This window comes from Convolutriloba macropyga, chromosome 9 (assembly GCF_964194025.1).
Source record: "Convolutriloba macropyga chromosome 9, txConMacr16.3, whole genome shotgun sequence".
Taxonomy (NCBI): domain Eukaryota; kingdom Metazoa; phylum Xenacoelomorpha; order Acoela; family Convolutidae; genus Convolutriloba; species Convolutriloba macropyga.
This window is the reverse complement of record NC_134476.1, coordinates 63864138-63885526: the sequence shown is the minus strand read 5'-3', so window position 1 is coordinate 63885526 and position 21389 is coordinate 63864138.

Below are 21389 nucleotides of genomic sequence, written 5' to 3'. Positions count from 1 at the left end.
AATGCTCCACTTGAGCCATAGTTGGGGATAAAATAAAAAAATCTGGCACAGCGAACCATTTTTGACAAGTTTTCACCAATTTCCAAAAAAGTATCCGCGCTCGATGAGGCTTAACTTTTTCGATCACCGAACTTTGTTTTGGCCACCAAATTGTCAATTTTAGTCCGAATTGGCTCATTTTTTGTGGGAATGCTCCACTTGAGCCATAGTTGGGGATAAAATAAAAAAATCTGGCACAGCGAACCATTTTTGACAAGTTTTCACCAATTTCCAAAAAAGTATCCGCGCACGATGAGGCTTAACTTTTTCGATCACCGAACTTTGTTTTGGCCACCAAATCGTCAATTTTAGTCCGAATTGGCTCATTTTTTGTGGGTATGCTCCACTTGAGCCGTAGTTGGGGATAAAATAAAAAAATCTGGCACAGCGAACCATTTTTGACAAGTTTTCAACAATTTCCAAAAAAGTATCCGCGCTCGATGAGGCTTAACTTTTTCGATCACCGAACTTTGTTTTGGCCACCAAATCGTCAATTTTAGTCCGAATTGGCTCATTTTTTGTGGGCATGCTCCACTTGAGCCATTGTTGCGGATAAAACAAAAAAAATCTGGCACAGCGAACCATTTTTGACAAGTTTCCACCAATTTCCAAAAAAGTATCCGCGCTCGATGAGGCTTAACTTTTTCGATCACCGAACTTTGTTTTGGCCACCAAATCGTCAATTTTAGTCCGAATTGGCTCATTTTTTGTGGGCATGCTCCACTTGAGCCATAGTTGGGGATAAAATAAAAAAATCTGGCACAGCGAACCATTTTTGACAAGTTTTCACCAATTTCCAAAAAAGTATCCGCGCTCGATGAGGCTTAACTTTTTCGATCACCGAACTTTGTTTTGGCCACCAAATCGTCAATTTTAGTCCGAAATGGCTCATTTTTTGTGGGCATGCTCCACTTGAACCATAGTTGGGGATAAAATAAAAAAAATCTGGCACAGCGAACCATTTTTGACAAGTTTTCACCAATTTCCAAAAAAGTATCCGCGCTCGATGAGGCTTAACTTTTTCGATCACCGAACTTTGTTTTGGCCACCAAATCGTCAATTTTAGTCCGAATTGGCTCATTTTTTGTGGGCATGCTCCACTTGAGCCATAGTTGCGGATAAAACAAAAAAAATCTGGCACAGCGAACCATTTTTGACAAGTTTCCACCAATTTCCAAAAAAGTATCCGCGCTCGATGAGGCTTAACTTTTTCGATCACCGAACTTTGTTTTGGCCACCAAATCGTCAATTTTAGTCCGAATTGGCTCATTTTTTGTGGGCATGCTCCACTTGAGCCATAGTTGGGGATAAAATAAAAAAATCTGGCACAGCGAACCATTTTTGACAAGTTTTCACCAATTTCCAAAAAAGTATCCGCGCTCGATGAGGCTTAACTTTTTCGATCACCGAACTTTGTTTTGGCCACCAAATCGTCAATTTTAGTCCGAAATGGCTCATTTTTTGTGGGCATGCTCCACTTGAACCATAGTTGGGGATAAAATAAAAAAAATCTGGCACAGCGAACCATTTTTGACAAGTTTTCACCAATTTCCAAAAAAGTATCCGCGCTCGATGAGGCTTAACTTTTTCGATCACCGAACTTTGTTTTGGCCACCAAATCGTCAATTTTAGTCCGAATTGGCTCATTTTTTGTGGGTATGCTCCACTTGAGCCGTAGTTGGGGATAAAATAAAAAATTTGGCACAGCGAACCATTTTTGACAAGTTTTCAACAATTTCCAAAAAAGTATCCGCGCTCGATGAGGCTTAACTTTTTCGATCACCGAACTTTGTTTTGGCCACCAAATCGTCAATTTTAGTCCGAATTGGCTCATTTTTTGTGAGCATGCTCCACTTGAGCCATAGTTGGGGATAAAATAAAAAAATCTGGCACAGCGAACCATTTTTGACAAGTTTTCACCAATTTCCAAAAAAGTATCCGCGCTCGATGAGGCTTAACTTTTTCGATCACCGAACTTTGTTTTGGCCACCAAATCGTCAATTTTAGTCCGAAATGGCTCATTTTTTGTGGGCATGCTCCACTTGAGCCATAGTTGGGGATAAAATAAAAAAATCTGGCACAGCGAACCATTTTTGACAAGTTTTCAACAATGTCCAAAAAAGTATCCGCGCTCGATGAGGCTTAACTTTTTCGATCACCGAACTTTGTTTTGGCCACCAAATCGTCAATTTTAGTCCGAATTGGCTCATTTTTTGTGGGCATGCTCCACTTGAGCCATAGTTGGGGATAAAATAAAAAAATCTGGCACAGCGAACCATTTTTGACAAGTTTTCACCAATTTCCAAAAAAGTATCCGCGCTCGATGAGGCTTAACTTTTTCGATCACCGAACTTTGTTTTGGCCACCAAATCGTCAACTTTAGTCCGAATTGGCTCATTTTTTGTGGGTATGCTCCACTTGAGCCGTAGTTGGGGATAAAATAAAAAAATCTGGCACAGCGAACCATTTTTGACAAGTTTTCAACAATTTCCAAAAAAGTATCCGCGCTCGATGAGGCTTAACTTTTTCGATCACCGAACTTTGTTTTGGCCACCAAATCGTCAGTTTTAGTCCGAATTGGCTCATTTTTTGTGGATATGCTCCACTTGAGCCGTAGTTGGGGATAAAATAAAAAAATCTGGCACAGCGAACCATTTTTGACAAGTTTTTGACAATTTCCAAAAAAGTATCCGCGCTCGATGAGGCTTAACTTTTTCGATCACCGAACTTTGTTTTGGCCACCAAATCGTCAATTTTAGTCCGAATTGGCTCATTTTTTGTGGGCATGCTCCACTTGAGCCATAGTTGGGGATAAAATAAAAAAATCTGGCACAGCGAACCATTTTGGACAAGTTTTTACCGATTTCCAAAAAAGTATCCGCGCTCGATGAGGCTTAACTTTTTCGATCACCGAACTTTGTTTTGGCCACCAAATCGTCAATTTTAGTCCGAATTGGCTCATTTTTTGTGGGTATGCTCCACTTGAGCCGTAGTTGGGGATAAAATAAAAAAATCTGGCACAGCGAACCATTTTTGACAAGTTTTCAACAATGTCCAAAAAAGTATCCGCGCTCGATGAGGCTTAACTTTTTCGATCACCGAACTTTGTTTTGGCCACCAAATCGTCAATTTTAGTCCGAATTGGCTCATTTTTTGTGGGCATGCTCCACTTGAGCCATAGTTGGGGATAAAATAAAAAAATCTGGCACAGCGAACCATTTTTGACAAGTTTTCACCAATTTCCAAAAAAGTATCCGCGCTCGATGAGGCTTAACTTTTTCGATCACCGAACTTTGTTTTGGCCACCAAATCGTCAACTTTAGTCCGAATTGGCTCATTTTTTGTGGGTATGCTCCACTTGAGCCGTAGTTGGGGATAAAATAAAAAAATCTGGCACAGCGAACCATTTTTGACAAGTTTTCAACAATTTCCAAAAAAGTATCCGCGCTCGATGAGGCTTAACTTTTTCGATCACCGAACTTTGTTTTGGCCACCAAATCGTCAGTTTTAGTCCGAATTGGCTCATTTTTTGTGGATATGCTCCACTTGAGCCGTAGTTGGGGATAAAATAAAAAAATCTGGCACAGCGAACCATTTTTGACAAGTTTTTAACAATTTCCAAAAAAGTATCCGCGCTCGATGAGGCCTAACTTTTTCGATCACCGAACTTTGTTTTGGCCACCAAATCGTCAATTTTAGTCCGAATTGGCTCATTTTTTGTGGGCATGCTCCACTTGAGCCATAGTTGGGGATAAAATAAAAAAATCTGGCACAGCGAACCATTTTTGACAAGTTTTCACCAATTTCCAAAAAAGTATCCGCGCTCGATGAGGCTTAACTTTTTCGATCACCGAACATTGTTTTGGCCACCAAATCGTCAATTTTAGTCCGAATTGGCTCATTTTTTGTGGGCATGCTCCACTTGAGCCATAGTTGGGGATAAAATAAAAAAATCTGGCACAGCGAACCATTTTGGACAAGTTTTTACCGATTTCCAAAAAAGTATCCGCGCTCGATGAGGCTTAACTTTTTCGATCACCGAACTTTGTTTTGTCCACCAAATCGTCAATTTTAGTCCGAATTGGCTCATTTTTTGTGGGTATGCTCCACTTGAGCCGTAGTTGGGGATAAAACTAAAAAATCTGGCACAGCGAACCATTTTTGACAAGTTTTCAACAATTTCCAAAAAAGTATCCGCGCTCGATGAGGCTTAACTTTTTCGATCACCGAACTTTGTTTTGGCCACCAAATCGTCAATTTTAGTCCGAATTGGCTCATTTTTTGTGGGCATGCTCCACTTGAGCCATAGTTGGGGATAAAATAAAAAAATCTGGCACAGCGAACCATTTTGGACAAGTTTTTACCGATTTCCAAAAAAGTATCCGCGCTCGATGAGGCTTAACTTTTTCGATCACCGAACTTTGTTTTGGCCACCAAATCGTCAATTTTAGTCCGAATTGGCTCATTTTTTGTGGGTATGCTCCACTTGAGCCGTAGTTGGGGATAAAATAAAAAAATCTGGCACAGCGAACCATTTTTGACAAGTTTTCAACAATTTCCAAAAAAGTATCCGCGCTCGATGAGGCTTAACTTTTTCGATCACCGAACTTTGTTTTGGCCACCAAATCGTCAATTTTAGTCCGAATTGGCTCATTTTTTGTGGGCATGCTCCACTTGAGCCATAGTTGGGGATAAAATAAAAAAATCTGGCACAGCGAACCACTTTTGACAAGTTTTCACCAATTTCCAAAAAAGTATCCGCGCTCGATGAGGCTTAACTTTTTCGATCACCGAACTTTGTTTTGTCCACCAAATCGTCAATTTTAGTCCGAATTGGCTCATTTTTTGTGGGTATGCTCCACTTGAGCCGTAGTTGGGGATAAAACTAAAAAATCTGGCACAGCGAACCATTTTTGACAAGTTTTCAACAATTTCCAAAAAAGTATCCGCGCTCGATGAGGCTTAACTTTTTCGATCACCGAACTTTGTTTTGGCCACCAAATCGTCAATTTTAGTCCGAATTGGCTCATTTTTTGTGGGCATGCTCCACTTGAGCCAGAGTTGGGGATAAAATAAAAAAATCTGGCACAGCGAACCATTTTTGACAAGTTTTCACCAATTTCCAAAAAAGTATCCGCGCTCGATGAGGCTTAACTTTTTCGATCACCGAACTTTGTTTTGGCCACCAAATCGTCAATTTTAGTCCGAATTGTCTCATTTTTAGTGGGTATGCTCCACTTGAGCCGTAGTTGGGGATAAAATAAAAAAATCTGGCACAGCGAACCATTTTTGACAAGTTTTCAACAATTTCCAAAAAAGTATCCGCGCTCGATGAGGCTTAACTTTTTCGATCACCGAACTTTGTTTTGGCCACCAAATCGTCAATTTTAGTCCGAATTGGCTCATTTTTTGTGGGTATGCTCCACTTGAGCCGTAGTTGGGGATAAAATAAAAAAATCTGGCACAGCGAACCATTTTTGACAAGTTTTCAACAATTTCCAAAAAAGTATCCGCGCTCGATGAGGCTTAACTTTTTCGATCACCGAACTTTGTTTTGGCCACCAAATCGTCAATTTTAGTCCGAATTGGCTCATTTTTTGTGGGTATGCTCCACTTGAGCCGTAGTTGGGGATAAAATAAAAAAATCTGGCACAGCGAACCATTTTTGACAAGTTTTCAACAATTTCCAAAAAAAGTATCCGCGCTCGATGAGGCTTAACTTTTTCAATCACCGAACTTTGTTTTGGCCACCAAATCGTCAATTTTAGTCCGAATTGGCTCATTTTTTGTGGGCATGCTCCACTTGAGCCATAGTTGGGGATAAAATAAAAAAATCTGGCGCAGCGAACCATTTTTGACAAGTTTTCACCAATTTCCAAAAAAGTATCCGCGCTCGATGAGGCTTAACTTTTTCGATCACCGAACTTTGTTTTGGCCACCAAATCGTCAATTTTAGTCCGAATTGGCTCATTTTTTGTGGGTATGCTCCACTTGAGCCGTAGTTGGGGATAAAATAAAAAAATCTGGCACAGCGAACCATTTTTGACAAGTTTTCGACAATTTCCAAAAAAGTATCCGCGCTCGATGAGGCTTAACTTTTTCGATCACCGAACTTTGTTTTGGCCACCAAATCGTCAATTTTAGTCCGAATTGGCTCATTTCTTGTGGGCATGCTCCACTTGAGCCGTAGTTGGGGATAAAATAAAAAAATCTGGCACAGCGAACCATTTTTGACAAGTTTTCAACAATTTCCAAAAAAGTATCCGCGCTCGATGAGGCTTAACTTTTTCGATCACCGAACTTTGTTTTGGCCACCAAATCGTCAATTTTAGTCCGAATTGGCTCATTTTTTTGTGGGCATGCTCCACTTGAGCCACAGCTGGGGATAAAATAAAAAAATCTGGCACAGCGAACCATTTTTGACAAGTTTTCAACAATTTCCAAAAAAGTATCCGCGCTCGATGAGGCTTAACTTTTTCGATCACCGAACTTTGTTTTGGCCACCAAATCGTCAATTTTAGTCCGAATTGGCTCATTTTTTGTGGGTATGCTCCACTTGAGCCGTAGTTGGGGATAAAATAAAAAAATCTGGCACAGCGAACCATTTTTGACAAGTTTTCAACAATTTCCAAAAAAAGTATCCGCGCTCGATGAGGCTTAACTTTTTCGATCACCGAACTTTGTTTTGGCCACCAAATCGTCAATTTTAGTCCGAATTGGCTCATTTTTTGTGGGCATGCTCCACTTGAGCCATAGTTGGGGATAAAATAAAAAAATCTGGCGCAGCGAACCATTTTTGACAAGTTTTCACCAATTTCCAAAAAAGTATCCGCGCTCGATGAGGCTTAACTTTTTCGATCACCGAACTTTGTTTTGGCCACCAAATCGTCAATTTTAGTCCGAATTGGCTCATTTTTTGTGGGTATGCTCCACTTGAGCCGTAGTTGGGGATAAAATAAAAAAATCTGGCACAGCGAACCATTTTTGACAAGTTTTCAACAATTTCCAAAAAAGTATCCGCGCTCGATGAGGCTTAACTTTTTCGATCACCGAACTTTGTTTTGGCCACCAAATCGTCAATTTTAGTCCGAATTGGCTCATTTCTTGTGGGCATGCTCCACTTGAGCCGTAGTTGGGGATAAAATAAAAAAATCTGGCACAGCGAACCATTTTTGACAAGTTTTCAACAATTTCCAAAAAAGTATCCGCGCTCGATGAGGCTTAACTTTTTCGATCACCGAACTTTGTTTTGGCCACCAAATCGTCAATTTTAGTCCGAATTGGCTCATTTTTTTGTGGGCATGCTCCACTTGAGCCATAGCTTGGGATAAAATAAAAAAATCTGGCACAGCGAACCATTTTTGACAAGTTTTCACCAATTTCCAAAAAAGTATCCGCGCTCGATGAGGCTTAACTTTTTCGATCACCGAACTTTGTTTTGGCCACCAAATCGTCAATTTTAGTCCGAATTGGCTCATTTTTTTGTGGGCATGCTCCACTTGAGCCATAGCTTGGGATAAAATAAAAAAATCTGGCACAGCGAACCATTTTTGACAAGTTTTCACCAATTTCCAAAAAAGTATCCGCGCTCGATGAGGCTTAACTTTTTCGATCACCGAACTTTGTTTTGGCCACCAAATCGTCAATTTTAGTCCGAATTGGCTCATTTTTTGTGGGCATGCTCCACTTGAGCCGTAGTTGGGGATAAAATAAAAAAATCTGGCACAGCGAACCATTTTTGAGAAGTTTTCACCAATTTCCAAAAAAGTATCCGCGCTCGATGAGGCTTAACTTTTTCGATCACCGAACTTTGTTTTGGCCACCAAATCGTCAATTTTAGTCCGAATTGGCTCATTTTTTGTGGGTATGCTCCACTTGAGCCGTAGTTGGGGATAAAATAAAAAAAATCTGGCACAGCGAACCATTTTTGACAAGTTTTCAACAATTTCCAAAAAAGTATCCGCGCTCGATGAGGCTTAACTTTTTCGATCACCGAACTTTGTTTTGGCCACCAAATCGTCAATTTTAGTCCGAATTGGCTCATTTTTTGTGGGCATGCTCCACTTGAGCCGTAGTTGGGGATAAAATAAAAAAATCTGGCACAGCGAACCATTTTTCACAAGTTTTCAACAATTTCCAAAAAAGTATCCGCGCTCGATGAGGCTTAACTTTTTCGATCACCGAACTTTGTTTTGGCCACCAAATCGTCAATTTTAGTCCGAATTGGCTCATTTTTTGTGGGCATGCTCCACTTGAGCCATAGTTGGGGATAAAATAAAAAAATCTGGCACAGCGAACCATTTTTGACAAGTTTTCACCAATTTCCAAAAAAGTATCCGCGCTCGATGAGGCCTAACTTTTTCGATCACCGAACTTTGTTTTGGCCACCAAATCGTCAATTTTAGTCCGAATTGGCTCATTTTTTGTGGGCATGCTCCACTTGAGCCGTAGTTGGGGATAAAATAAAAAAATCTGGCACAGCGAACCATTTTTGACAAGTTTTCAACAATTTCCAAAAAAGTATCCGCGCTCGATGAGGCTTAACTTTTTCGATCACCGAACTTTGTTTTGGCCACCAAATCGTCAATTTTAGTCCGAATTGGCTCATTTTTTGTGGGCATGCTCCACTTGAGCCATAGTTGGGGATAAAATAAAAAAATCTGGCACAGCGAACCATTTTTGACAAGTTTTCACCAATTTCCAAAAAAGTATCCGCGCTCGATGAGGCTTAACTTTTTCGATCACCGAACTTTGTTTTGGCCACCAAATCGTCAATTTTAGTCCGAATTGGCTCATTTTTTGTGGGCATGCTCCACTTGAGCCGTAGTTGGGGATAAAATAAAAAAATCTGGCACAGCGAACCATTTTTGACAAGTTTTCAACAATTTCCAAAAAAGTATCCGCGCTCGATGAGGCTTAACTTTTTCGATCACCGAACTTTGTTTTGGCCACCAAATCGTCAATTTTAGTCCGAATTGGCTCATTTTCTGTGGGTATGCTCCACTTGAGCCGTAGTTGGTGATAAAATAAAAAAATCTGGCACAGCGAACCATTTTTGACAAGTTTTCAACAATTTCCAAAAAAGTATCCGCGCTCGATGAGGCTTAACTTTTTCGATCACCGAACTTTGTTTTGGCCACCAAATCGTCAATTTTAGTCCGAATTGGCTCATTTTTTTGTGGGCATGCTCCACTTGAGCCATAGTTGGGGATAAAATAAAAAAATCTGGCACAGCGAACCATTTTTGACAAGTTTTCACCAATTTCCAAAAAAGTATCCGCGCTCGATGAGGCTTAACTTTTTCGATCACCGAACTTTGTTTTGGCCACCAAATCGTCAATTTTAGTCCGAATTGGCTCATTTTTTGTGGGCATGCTCCACATGAGCCGTAGTTGGGGATAAAATAAAAAAAACTGGCACAGCGAACCATTTTTGACAAGTTTTCAACAATTTCCAAAAAAGTATCCGCGCTCGATGAGGCTTAACTTTTTCGATCACCGAACTTTGTTTTGGCCACCAAATCGTCAATTTTAGTCCGAATTGGCTCATTTTTTGTGGGAATGCTCCACTTGAGCCATAGTTGGGGATAAAATAAAAAAATCTGGCACAGCGAACCATTTTTGACAAGTTTTCACCAATTTCCAAAAAAGTATCCGCGCTCGATGAGGCTTAACTTTTTCGATCACCGAACTTTGTTTTGGCCACCAAATCGTCAATTTTAGTCCGAATTGGCTCATTTTTTGTGGGTATGCTCCACTTGAGCCGTAGTTGGGGATAAAATAAAAAAATCTGGCACAGCGAACCATTTTTGACAAGTTTTCAACAATTTCCAAAAAAGTATCCGCGCTCGATGAGGCTTAACTTTTTCGATCACCGAACATTGTTTTGGCCACCAAATCGTCAATTTTAGTCCGAATTGGCTCATTTTTTGTGGGAATGCTCCACTTGAGCCATAGTTGGGGATAAAATAAAAAAATCTGGCACAGCGAACCATTTTTGACAAGTTTTCACCAATTTCCAAAAAAGTATCCGCGCTCGATGAGGCTTAACTTTTTCGATCACCGAACTTTGTTTTGGCCACCAAATCGTCAATTTTAGTCCGAATTGGCTCATTTTTTGTGGGCATGCTCCACATGAGCCGTAGTTGGGGATAAAATAAAAAAAACTGGCACAGCGAACCATTTTTGACAAGTTTTCAACAATTTCCAAAAAAGTATCCGCGCTCGATGAGGCTTAACTTTTTCGATCACCGAACTTTGTTTTGGCCACCAAATCGTCAATTTTAGTCCGAATTGGCTCATTTTTTGTGGGAATGCTCCACTTGAGCCATAGTTGGGGATAAAATAAAAAAATCTGGCACAGCGAACCATTTTTGACAAGTTTTCACCAATTTCCAAAAAAGTATCCGCGCTCGATGAGGCTTAACTTTTTCGATCACCGAACTTTGTTTTGGCCACCAAATCGTCAATTTTAGTCCGAATTGGCTCATTTTTTGTGGGTATGCTCCACTTGAGCCGTAGTTGGGGATAAAATAAAAAAATCTGGCACAGCGAACCATTTTTGACAAGTTTTCAACAATTTCCAAAAAAGTATCCGCGCTCGATGAGGCTTAACTTTTTCGATCACCGAACATTGTTTTGGCCACCAAATCGTCAATTTTAGTCCGAATTGGCTCATTTTTTGTGGGAATGCTCCACTTGAGCCATAGTTGGGGATAAAATAAAAAAATCTGGCACAGCGAACCATTTTTGACAAGTTTTCACCAATTTCCAAAAAAGTATCCGCGCTCGATGAGGCTTAACTTTTTCGATCACCGAACTTTGTTTTGGCCACCAAATCGTCAATTTTAGTCCGAATTGGCTCATTTTTTGTGGGTATGCTCCACTTGAGCCGTAGTTGGGGATAAAATAAAAAAATCTGGCACAGCGAACCACTTTTGACAAGTTTTCAACAATTTCCAAAAAGTATCCGCGCTCGATGAGGCTTAACTTTTTCGATCACCGAACTTTGTTTTGGCCACCAAATCGTCAATTTTAGTCCGAATTGGCTCATTTTTTGTGGGCATGCTCCACTTGAGCCTTAGTTGGGGATAAAATAAAAAAATCTGGCACAGCGAACCATTTTTGACAAGTTTTCACCAATTTCCAAAAAAGTATCCGCGCTCGATGAGGCTTAACTTTTTCGATCACCGAACATTGTTTTGGCCACCAAATCGCCAATTTTAGTCCGAAATGGCTCATTTTTTGTGGGCATGCTTCACTTGAGCCATAGTTGGGGATAAAATAAAAAAATCTGGCACAGCGAACCATTTTTGACAAGTTTTCACCAATTTCCAAAAAAGTATCCGCGCTCGATGAGGCTTAACTTTTTCGATCACCGAACTTTGTTTTGGCCACCAAATCGTCAATTTTAGTCCGAATTGGCTCATTTTTTGTGGGCATGCTCCACTTGAGCCGTAGTTGGGGATAAAATAAAAAAATCTGGCACAGCGAACCATTTTTCATTTTTGACAAGTTTTCACCAATTTCCAAAAAAGTATCCGCGCTCGATGAGGCTTAACTTTTTCGATCACCGAACTTTGTTTTGGCCACCAAATCGTCAATTTTAGTCCGAATTGGCTCATTTTTTGTGGGTATGCTCCACTTGAGCCGTAATTGGGGATAAAATAAAAAAATCTGGCACAGCGAACCATTTTTGACAAGTTTTCAACAATTTCCAAAAAAGTATCCGCGCTCGATGAGGCTTAACTTTTTCGATCACCGAACATTGTTTTGGCCACCAAATCGTCAATTCTAGTCCGAATTGGCTCATTATTTGTGGGAATGCTCCACTTGAGCCATAGTTGGGGATAAAATAAAAAAATCTGGCACAGCGAACCATTTTTGACAAGTTTTCACCAATTTCCAAAAAAGTATCCGCGCTCGATGAGGCTTAACTTTTTCGATCACCGAACATTGTTTTGGCCACCAAATCGTCAATTTTAGTCCGAATTGGCTCATTTTTTTGTGGGCATGCTCCACTTGAGCCATAGTTGGGGATAAAGTAAAAAAATCTGGCACAGCGAACCATTTTTTGCAAGTTTTCACCAATTTCCAAAAAAGTATCCGCGCTCGATGAGGCTTAACTTTTTCGATCACCGAACTTTGTTTTGGCCACCAAATCGTCAATTTTAGTCCGAATTGGCTCATTTTTTTGTGGGCATGCTCCACTTGAGCCATAGTTGGGGATAAAGTAAAAAAATCTGGCACAGCGAACCATTTTTGACAAGTTTTCACCAATTTCCAAAAAAGTATCCGCGCTCGATGAGGCTTAACTTTTTCGATCACCGAACTTTGTTTTGGCCACCAAATCGTCAATTTTAGTCCGAATTGGCTCATTTTTGTGGGCATGCTCCACTTGAGCCGTAGTTGGGGATAAAATAAAAAAATCTGGCACAGCGAACCATTTTTGACAAGTTTTCAACAATTTCCAAAAAAGTATCCGCGCTCGATGAGGCTTAACTTTTTCGATCACCGAACTTTGTTTTGGCCACCAAATCGTCAAGTTTAGTCCGAATTGGCTCATTTTTTGTGGGAATGCTCCACTTGAGCCGTAGTTAGGGATAAAATAAAAAAATCTGGCACAGCGAACCATTTTTGACAAGTTTTCAACAATTTCCAAAAAAGTATCCGCGCTCGATGAGGCTTAACTTTTTCGATCACCGAACTTTGTTTTGGCCACCAAATCGTCAATTTTAGTCCGAATTGGCTCATTTTTTGTGGGTATGCTCCACTTGAGCCGTAGTTGGGGATAAAATAAAAAAATCTGGCACAGCGAACCATTTTTGACAAGTTTTCAACAATTTCCAAAAAAGTATCCGCGCTCGATGAGGCTTAACTTTTTCGATCACCGAACTTTGTTTTGGCCACCAAATCGTCAATTTTAGTCCGAATTGGCTCATTTTTTGTGGGAATGCTCCACTTGAGCCATAGTTGGGGATAAAATAAAAAAATCTGGCACAGCGAACCATTTTTGACAAGTTTTCACCATTTTCCAAAAAAGTATCCGCGCTCGATGAGGCTTAACTTTTTCGATCACCGAACTTTGTTTTGGCCACCAAATCGTCAATTTTAGTCCGAATTGGCTCATTTTCTGTGGGAATGCTCCACTTGAGCCATAGTTGGGGATAAAATAAAAAAATCTGGCACAGCGAACCATTTTTGACAAGTTTTCAACAATTTCCAAAAAAGTATCCGCGCTCGATGAGGCTTAACTTTTTCGATCACCGAACCTTGTTTTGGCCACCAAATCGTCAATTTTAGTCCGAATTGGCTCATTTTTTGTGGGAATGCTCCACTTGAGCCATAGTTGGTGATAAAATAAAAAAATCTGGCACAGCGAACCATTTTTGACAAGTTTTCAACAATTTCCAAAAAAGTATCCGCGCTCGATGAGGCTTAACTTTTTCGATCACCGAACTTTGTTTTGGCCACCAAATCGTCAATTTTAGTCCGAATTGGCTCATTTTTTGTGGGAATGCTCCACTTGAGCCATAGTTGGGGATAAAGTAAAAAAATCTGGCACAGCGAACCATTTTTGACAAGTTTTCACCAATTTCCAAAAAAGTATCCGCGCTCGATGAGGCTTAACTTTTTCGATCACCGAACTTTGTTTTGGCCACCAAATCGTCAATTTTAGTCCGAATTGGCTCATTTTTGTGGGCATGCTCCACATGAGCCATAGTTGGGGATAAAATAAAAAAATCTGGCACAGCGAACCATTTTTGACAAGTTTTCAACAATTTCCAAAAAAGTATCCGCGCTCGATGAGGCTTAACTTTTTCGATCACCGAACATTGTTTTGGCCACCAAATCGTCAAGTTTAGTCCGAATTGGCTCATTTTTTGTGGGAATGCTCCACTTGAGCCGTAGTTGGGGATAAAATAAAAAAATCTGGCACAGCGAACCATTTTTGACAAGTTTTCAACAATTTCCAAAAAAGTATCCGCGCTCGATGAGGCTTAACTTTTTCGATCACCGAACTTTGTTTTGGCCACCAAATCGTCAATTTTAGTCCGAATTGGCTCATTTTTTGTGGGTATGCTCCACTTGAGCCGTATTTGGGGATAAAATAAAAAAATCTGGCACAGCGAACCATTTTTGACAAGTTTTCAACAATTTCCAAAAAAGTATCCTCGCTCGATGAGGCTTAACTTTTTCGATCACCGAACTTTGTTTTGGCCACCAAATCGTCAATTTTAGTCCGAATTGGCTCATTTTTTGTGGGAATGCTCCACTTGAGCCATAGTTGGGGATAAAATAAAAAAAATCTGGCACAGCGAACCATTTTTGACAAGTTTTCACCAATTTCCAAAAAAGTATCCGCGCTCGATGAGGCTTAACTTTTTCGATCACCGAACTTTGTTTTGGCCACCAAATCGTCAATTTTAGTCCGAATTGGCTCATTTTTTGTGGGAATGCTCCACTTGAGCCATAGTTGGGGATAAAATAAAAAAAATCTGGCACAGCGAACCATTTTTGACAAGTTTTCAACAATTTCCAAAAAAGTATCCGCGCTCGATGAGGCTTAACTTTTTCGATCACCGAACTTTGTTTTGGCCACCAAATCGTCAATTTTAGTCCGAATTGGCTCATTTTTTGTGGGAATGCTCCACTTGAGCCATAGTTGGGGATAAAATAAAAAAATCTGGCACAGCGAACCATTTTTGACAAGTTTTCACCAATTTCCAAAAAAGTATCCGCGCTCGATGAGGCTTAACTTTTTCGATCACCGAACTTTGTTTTGGCCACCAAATCGTCAATTTTAGTCCGAATTGGCTCATTTTTTGTGGGAATGCTCCACTTGAGCCATAGTTGGGGATAAAATAAAAAAATCTGGCACAGCGAACCATTTTTGACAAGTTTTCAACAATTTCCAAAAAAGTATCCGCGCTCGATGAGGCTTAACGTTTTCGATCACCGAACTTTGTTTTGGCCACCAAATCGTCAATTTTAGTCCGAATTGGCTCATTTTTTGTGGGAATGCTCCACTTGAGCCATAGTTGGGGATAAAATAAAAAAATCTGGCACAGCGAACCATTTTTGACAAGTTTTCAACAATTTCCAAAAAAGTATCCGCGCTCGATGAGGCTTAACTTTTTCGATCACCGAACATTGTTTTGGCCACCAAATCGTCAATTTTAGTCCGAATTGGCTCATTTTTTGTGGGAATGCTCAACTTGAGCCATAGTTGGTGATAAAATAAAAAAATCTGGCACAGCGAACCATTTTTGACAAGTTTTCAACAATTTCCAAAAAAGTATCCGCGCTCGATGAGGCTTAACTTTTTCGATCACCGAACTTTGTTTTGGCCACCAAATCGTCAATTTTAGTCCGAATTGGCTCATTTTTTGTGGGAATGCTCCACTTGAGCCATAGTTGGGGATAAAATAAAAAAATCTGGCACAGCGAACCATTTTTGACAAGTTTTCAACAATTTCCAAAAAAGTATCCGCGCTCGATGAGGCTTAACTTTTTCGATCACCGAACTTTGTTTTGGCCACCAAATCGTCAATTTTAGTCCGAATTGGCTCATTTTTTGTGGGAATGCTCCACTTGAGCCATAGTTGGGGATAAAATAAAAAAATCTGGCACAGCGAACCCTTTTTGACAAGTTTTCACCAATTTCCAAAAAAGTATCCGCGCTCGATGAGGCTTAACTTTTTCGATCACCGAACTTTGTTTTGGCCACCAAATCGTCAATTTTAGTCCGAATTGGCTCATTTTTTGTGGGCATGCTCCACTTGAGCCATAATTGGGGATAAAATAAAAAAATCTGGCACAGCGAACCATTTTTGACAAGTTTTCACCAATTTCCAAAAAAGTATCCGCGCTCGATGAGGCTTAACTTTTTCGATCACCGAACTTTGTTTTGGCCACCAAATCGTCAATTTTAGTCCGAATTGGCTCATTTTTTGTGGGAATGCTCCACTTGAGCCATAGTTTGGGATAAAACAAAAATCTGGCACAGCGAACCATTTTGCACAAGTTTTTACCGATTTCCAAAAAAGTATCCGCGCTCGATGAGGCTTAACTTTTTCGATCACCGAACTTTGTTTTGGCCACCAAATCGTCAATTTTAGTCCGAATTGGCTCATTTTTTGTGGGAATGCTCCACTTGAGCCATAGTTGGGGATAAAATAAAAAAATCTGGCACAGCGAACCCTTTTTGACAAGTTTTCACCAATTTCCAAAAAAGTATCCGCGCTCGATGAGGCTTAACTTTTTCGATCACCGAACTTTGTTTTGGCCACCAAATCGTCAATTTTAGTCCGAATTGGCTCATTTTTTGTGGGCATGCTCCACTTGAGCCATAATTGGGGATAAAATAAAAAAATCTGGCACAGCGAACCATTTTTGACAAGTTTTCAGCAATTTCCAAAAAAGTATCCGCGCTCGATGAGGCTTAACTTTTTCGATCACCGAACTTTGTTTTGGCCACCAAATCGTCAATTTTAGTCCGAATTGGCTCATTTTTTGTGGGAATGCTCCACTTAAGCCCTAGTTGGGGATAAAATAAAAAAATCTGGCACAGCGAACCATTTTTGACAAGTTTTCACCAATTTCCAAAAAAGTATCCGCGCTCGATGAGGCTTAACTTTTTCGATCACCGAACATTGTTTTGGCCACCAAATCGTCAATTTTGGTCCGAATTGGCTCATTTTTTGTGGGTATGCTCCACTTGAGCCGTAGTTGGGGATAAATTAAAAAAAATCTGGCACAGCGAACCATTTTTGACAAGTTTTCACCAATTTCCAAAAAAGTATCCGCGCTCGATGAGGCTTAACTTTTTCGATCACCGAACTTTGTTTTGGCCACCAAATCGTCAATTTTAGTCCGAATTGGCTCATTTTTTGTGGGCATGCTCCACTTGAGCCATAATTGGGGATAAAATAAAAAAATCTGGCACAGCGAACCATTTTTGACAAGTTTTCACCAATTTCCAAAAAAGTATCCGCGCTCGATGAGGCTTAACTTTTTCGATCACCGAACTTTGTTTTGGCCACCAAATCGTCAATTTTAGTCCGAATTGGCTCATTTTTTGTGGGAATGCTCCACTTGAGCCATAGTTAGGGGATAAAATAAAAAAATCTGGCACAGCGAACCATTTTTGACAAGTTTTCACCAATTTCCAAAAAAGTATCCACGCTCGATGAGGCTTAACTTTTTCGATCACCGAACTTTGTTTTGGCCACCAAATCGTCAATTTTAGTCCGAATTGGCTCATTTTTTGTGGGTATGCTCCACTTGAGCCGTAGTTGGGGATAAAATAAAAAAATCTGGCACAGCGAACCATTTTTGACAAGTTTTCAACAATTTCCAAAAAAGTATCCGCGCTCGATGAGGCTTAACTTTTTCGATCACCGAACTTTGTTTTGGCCACCAAATCGTCAATTTTAGTCCGAATTGGCTCATTTTTTGTGGGCATGCTCCACTTGAGCCATAATTGGGGATAAAATAAAAAAATCTGGCACAGCGAACCATTTTTGACAAATTTTCACCAATTTCCAAAAAAGTATCCGCGCTCGATGAGGCTTAACTTTTTCGATCACCGAACTTTGTTTTGGCCACCAAATCGTCAATTTTAGTCCGAAATGGCTCATTTTTTGTGGGCATGCTCCACTTGAGCCATAGTTGGGGATAAAATAAAAAAATCTGGCACAGTGAACCATTTTTGACAAGTTTTCACCAATTTCCAAAAAAGTATCCGCGCTCGATGAGGCTTAACTTTTTCGATCACCGAACTTTGTTTTGGCCACCAAATCGTCAATTTTAGTCCGAATTGGCTCATTTTTTGTGGGCATGCTCCACTTGAGCCATAATTGGGGATAAAATAAAAAAATCTGGCACAGCGAACCATTTTTGACAAGTTTTCACCAATTTCCAAAAAAGTATCCGCGCTCGATGAGGCTTAACTTTTTCGATCACCGAACTTTGTTTTGGCCACCAAATCGTCAATTTTAGTCCGAAATAGCTCATTTTTTGTGGGCATGCTCCACTTGAGCCATAGTTGGGGATAAAATAAAAAAATCTGGCACAGCGAACCATTTTTGACAAGTTTTCACCAATTTCCAAAAAAGTATCCGCGCTCGATGAGGCTTAACTTTTTCGATCACCGAACTTTGTTTTGGCCACCAAATCGTCAATTTTAGTCCGAATTGGCTCATTTTTTGTGGGTATGCTCCACTTGAGCCGTAGTTGGGGATAAAATAAAAAAATCTGGCACAGCGAACCATTTTTGACAAGTTTTCAACAATTTCCAAAAAAGTATCCGCGCTCGATGAGGCTTAACTTTTTCGATCACCGAACTTTGTTTTGGCCACCAAATCGTCAATTTTAGTCCGAATTGGCTCATTTTTTGTGGGAATGCTCCACTTGAGCCATAGTTGGGGATAAAATAAAAAAATCTGGCACAGCGAACCATTTTTGACAAGTTTTCACCAATTTCCAAAAAAGTATCCGCGCTCGATGAGGCTTAACTTTTTCGATCACCGAACTTTGTTTTGGCCACCAAATCGTCAATTTTAGTCCGAATTGGCTCATTTTTTGTGGGCATGCTCCACTTGAGCCATAATTGGGGATAAAATAAAAAAATCTGGCACAGCGAACCATTTTTGACAAGTTTTCACCAATTTCCAAAAAAGTATCCGCGCTCGATGAGGCTTAACTTTTTCGATCACCGAACTTTGTTTTGGCCACCAAATCGTCAATTTTAGTCCGAAATGGCTCATTTCTTGTGGGCATGCTCCACTTGAGCCATAGTTGGGGATAAAATAAAAAAATCTGGCACAGCGAACCATTTTTGACAAGTTTTCAACAATTTCCAAAAAAGTATCCGCGCTCGATGAGGCTTAACTTTTTCGATCACCGAACTTTGTTTTGGCCACCAAATCGTCAATTTTAGTCCGAATTGGCTCATTTTTTGTCGGCATGCTCCACTTGAGCCATAGTTGGGGATAAAATAAAAAAATCTGGCACAGCGAACCATTTTTAACAAGTTTTCACCAATTTCCAAAAAAGTATCCGCGCTCGATGAGGCTTAACTTTTTCGATCACCGAACTTTGTTTTGGCCACCAACAAATCGTCAATTTTAGTCCGAATTGGCTCATTTTTTGTGGGCATGCTCCACTTGAGCCATAGTTGGGGATGAAATAAAAAAATCTGGCACAGCGAACCCTTTTTGACAAGTTTTCACCAATTTCCAAAAAAGTATCCGCGCTCGATGAGGCTTAACTTTTTCGATCACCGAAGTTTGTTTTGGCCACCAAATCGTCAATTTTAGTCCGAAATGGCTAATTTTTTGTGGGCATGCTCCACTTGAGCCATAGTTGGGGATAAAATAAAAAAATCTGGCACAGCGAACCATTTTTGACAAGTTTTCACCAATTTCCAAAAAAGTATCAGCGCTCGATGAGGCTTAACTTTTTCGATCACCGAACTTTGTTTTGGCCACCAAATCGTCAATTTTAGTCCGAATTGGCTCATTTTTTGTGGGTATGCTCCACTTGAGCCGTAGTTGGGGATAAAATAAAAAAATCTGGCACAGCGAACCATTTTTGACAAGTTTTCAACAATTTCCAAAAAAGTATCCGCGCTCGATGAGGCTTAACTTTTTCGATCACCGAACTTTGTTTTGGCCACCAAATCGTCAATTTTAGTCCGAATTGGCTCATTTTTTGTGGGCATGCTCCACTTGAGCCATAGTTGGGGATAAAATAAAAAAATCTGGCACAGCGAACCATTTTTGACAAGTTTTCACCAATTTCCAAAAAAGTATCCGCGCTCGATGAGGCTTAACTTTTTCGATCACCGAACTTTGTTTTGGCCACCAAATCGTCAATTTTAGTCTGAATTGGCTCATTTTTTGTGGGCATGCTCCACTTGAGCCATAGTTGGGGATAAAATAAAAAAATCTGGCACAGCGAACCATTTTTGACAAGTTTTCACCAATTTCCAAAAAAGTATCCGCGCTCGATGAGGCTTAACTTTTTCGATCACCGAACTTTGTTTTGGCCACCAAATCGTCAATTTTAGTCCGAAATGGCTCATTTTTTGTGGGCATGCTCCAATTGAGCCATAGTTGGGGATAAAATAAAAAAATTTGGCACAGCGAACCATTTTTGACAAGTTTTCACCAATTTCCAAAAAAGTATCCGCGCTCGATGAGGCTTAACTTTTTCGATCACCGAACTTTGTTTTGGCCACCAAATCGTCAATTTTAGTCCGAATTGACTCATTTTTTGTGGGCATGCTCCACTTGAGCCGTAGTTGGGGATAAAATAAAAAAATCTGGCACAGCGAACCATTTTTGACAAGTTTTCACCAATTTCCAAAAAAGTATCCGCGCTCGATGAGGCTTAACTTTTTCGATCACCGAACTTTGTTTTGGCCACCAAATCGTCAATTTTAGTCCGAATTGGCTCATTTTTTGTGGGCATGCTCCACTTGAGCCATAATTGGGGATAAAATAAAAAAATTCGGCACAGCGAACCATTTTTGACAAGTTTTCACCAATTTCCAAAAAAGTATCCGCGCTCGATGAGGCTTAACTTTTTCGATCACCGAACTTTGTTTTGGCCACCAAATCGTCAATTTTAGTCCGAATTGGCTCATTTTTTGTGGGCATGCTCCACTTGAGCCGTAGTTGGGGATAAAGTAAAAAAATCTGGCACAGTGAACAATTTTTGACAAGTTTTCACCAATTTCCAAAAAAGTATCCGCGCTCAATGAGGCTTAACTTTTTCGATCACCGAACTTTGTTTTGGCCACCAAATCGTCAATTTTAGTCCGAATTGGCTCATTTTTTGTGGGCATGCTCCACTTGAGCCGTAGTTGGGGATAAAATAAAAAAATCTGGCACAGCGAACCATTTTTGACAAGTTTTCAACAATTTCCAAAAAAAGTATCCGCGCTCGATGAGGCTTAACTTTTTCGATCACCGAACTTTGTTTTGGCCACCAAATCGTCAATTTTAGTCCGAATTGGCTCATTTTTTGTGGGCATGCTCCACTTGAGCCATAGTTGGGGATAAAATAAAAAAATCTGGCACAGCGAACCATTTTTGACAAGTTTTCAACAATTTCCAAAAAAAGTATCCGCGCTCGATGAGGCTTAACTTTTTCGATCACCGAACTTTGTTTTGGCCACCAAATCGTCAATTTTAGTCCGAATTGGCTCATTTTTTGTGGGCATGCTCCACTTGAGCCATAGTTGGGGATAAAATAAAAAAATCTGGCACAGCGAACCATTTTTGACAAGTTTTCACCAATTTCCAAAAAAAGTATCCGCGCTCGATGAGGCTTAACTTTTTC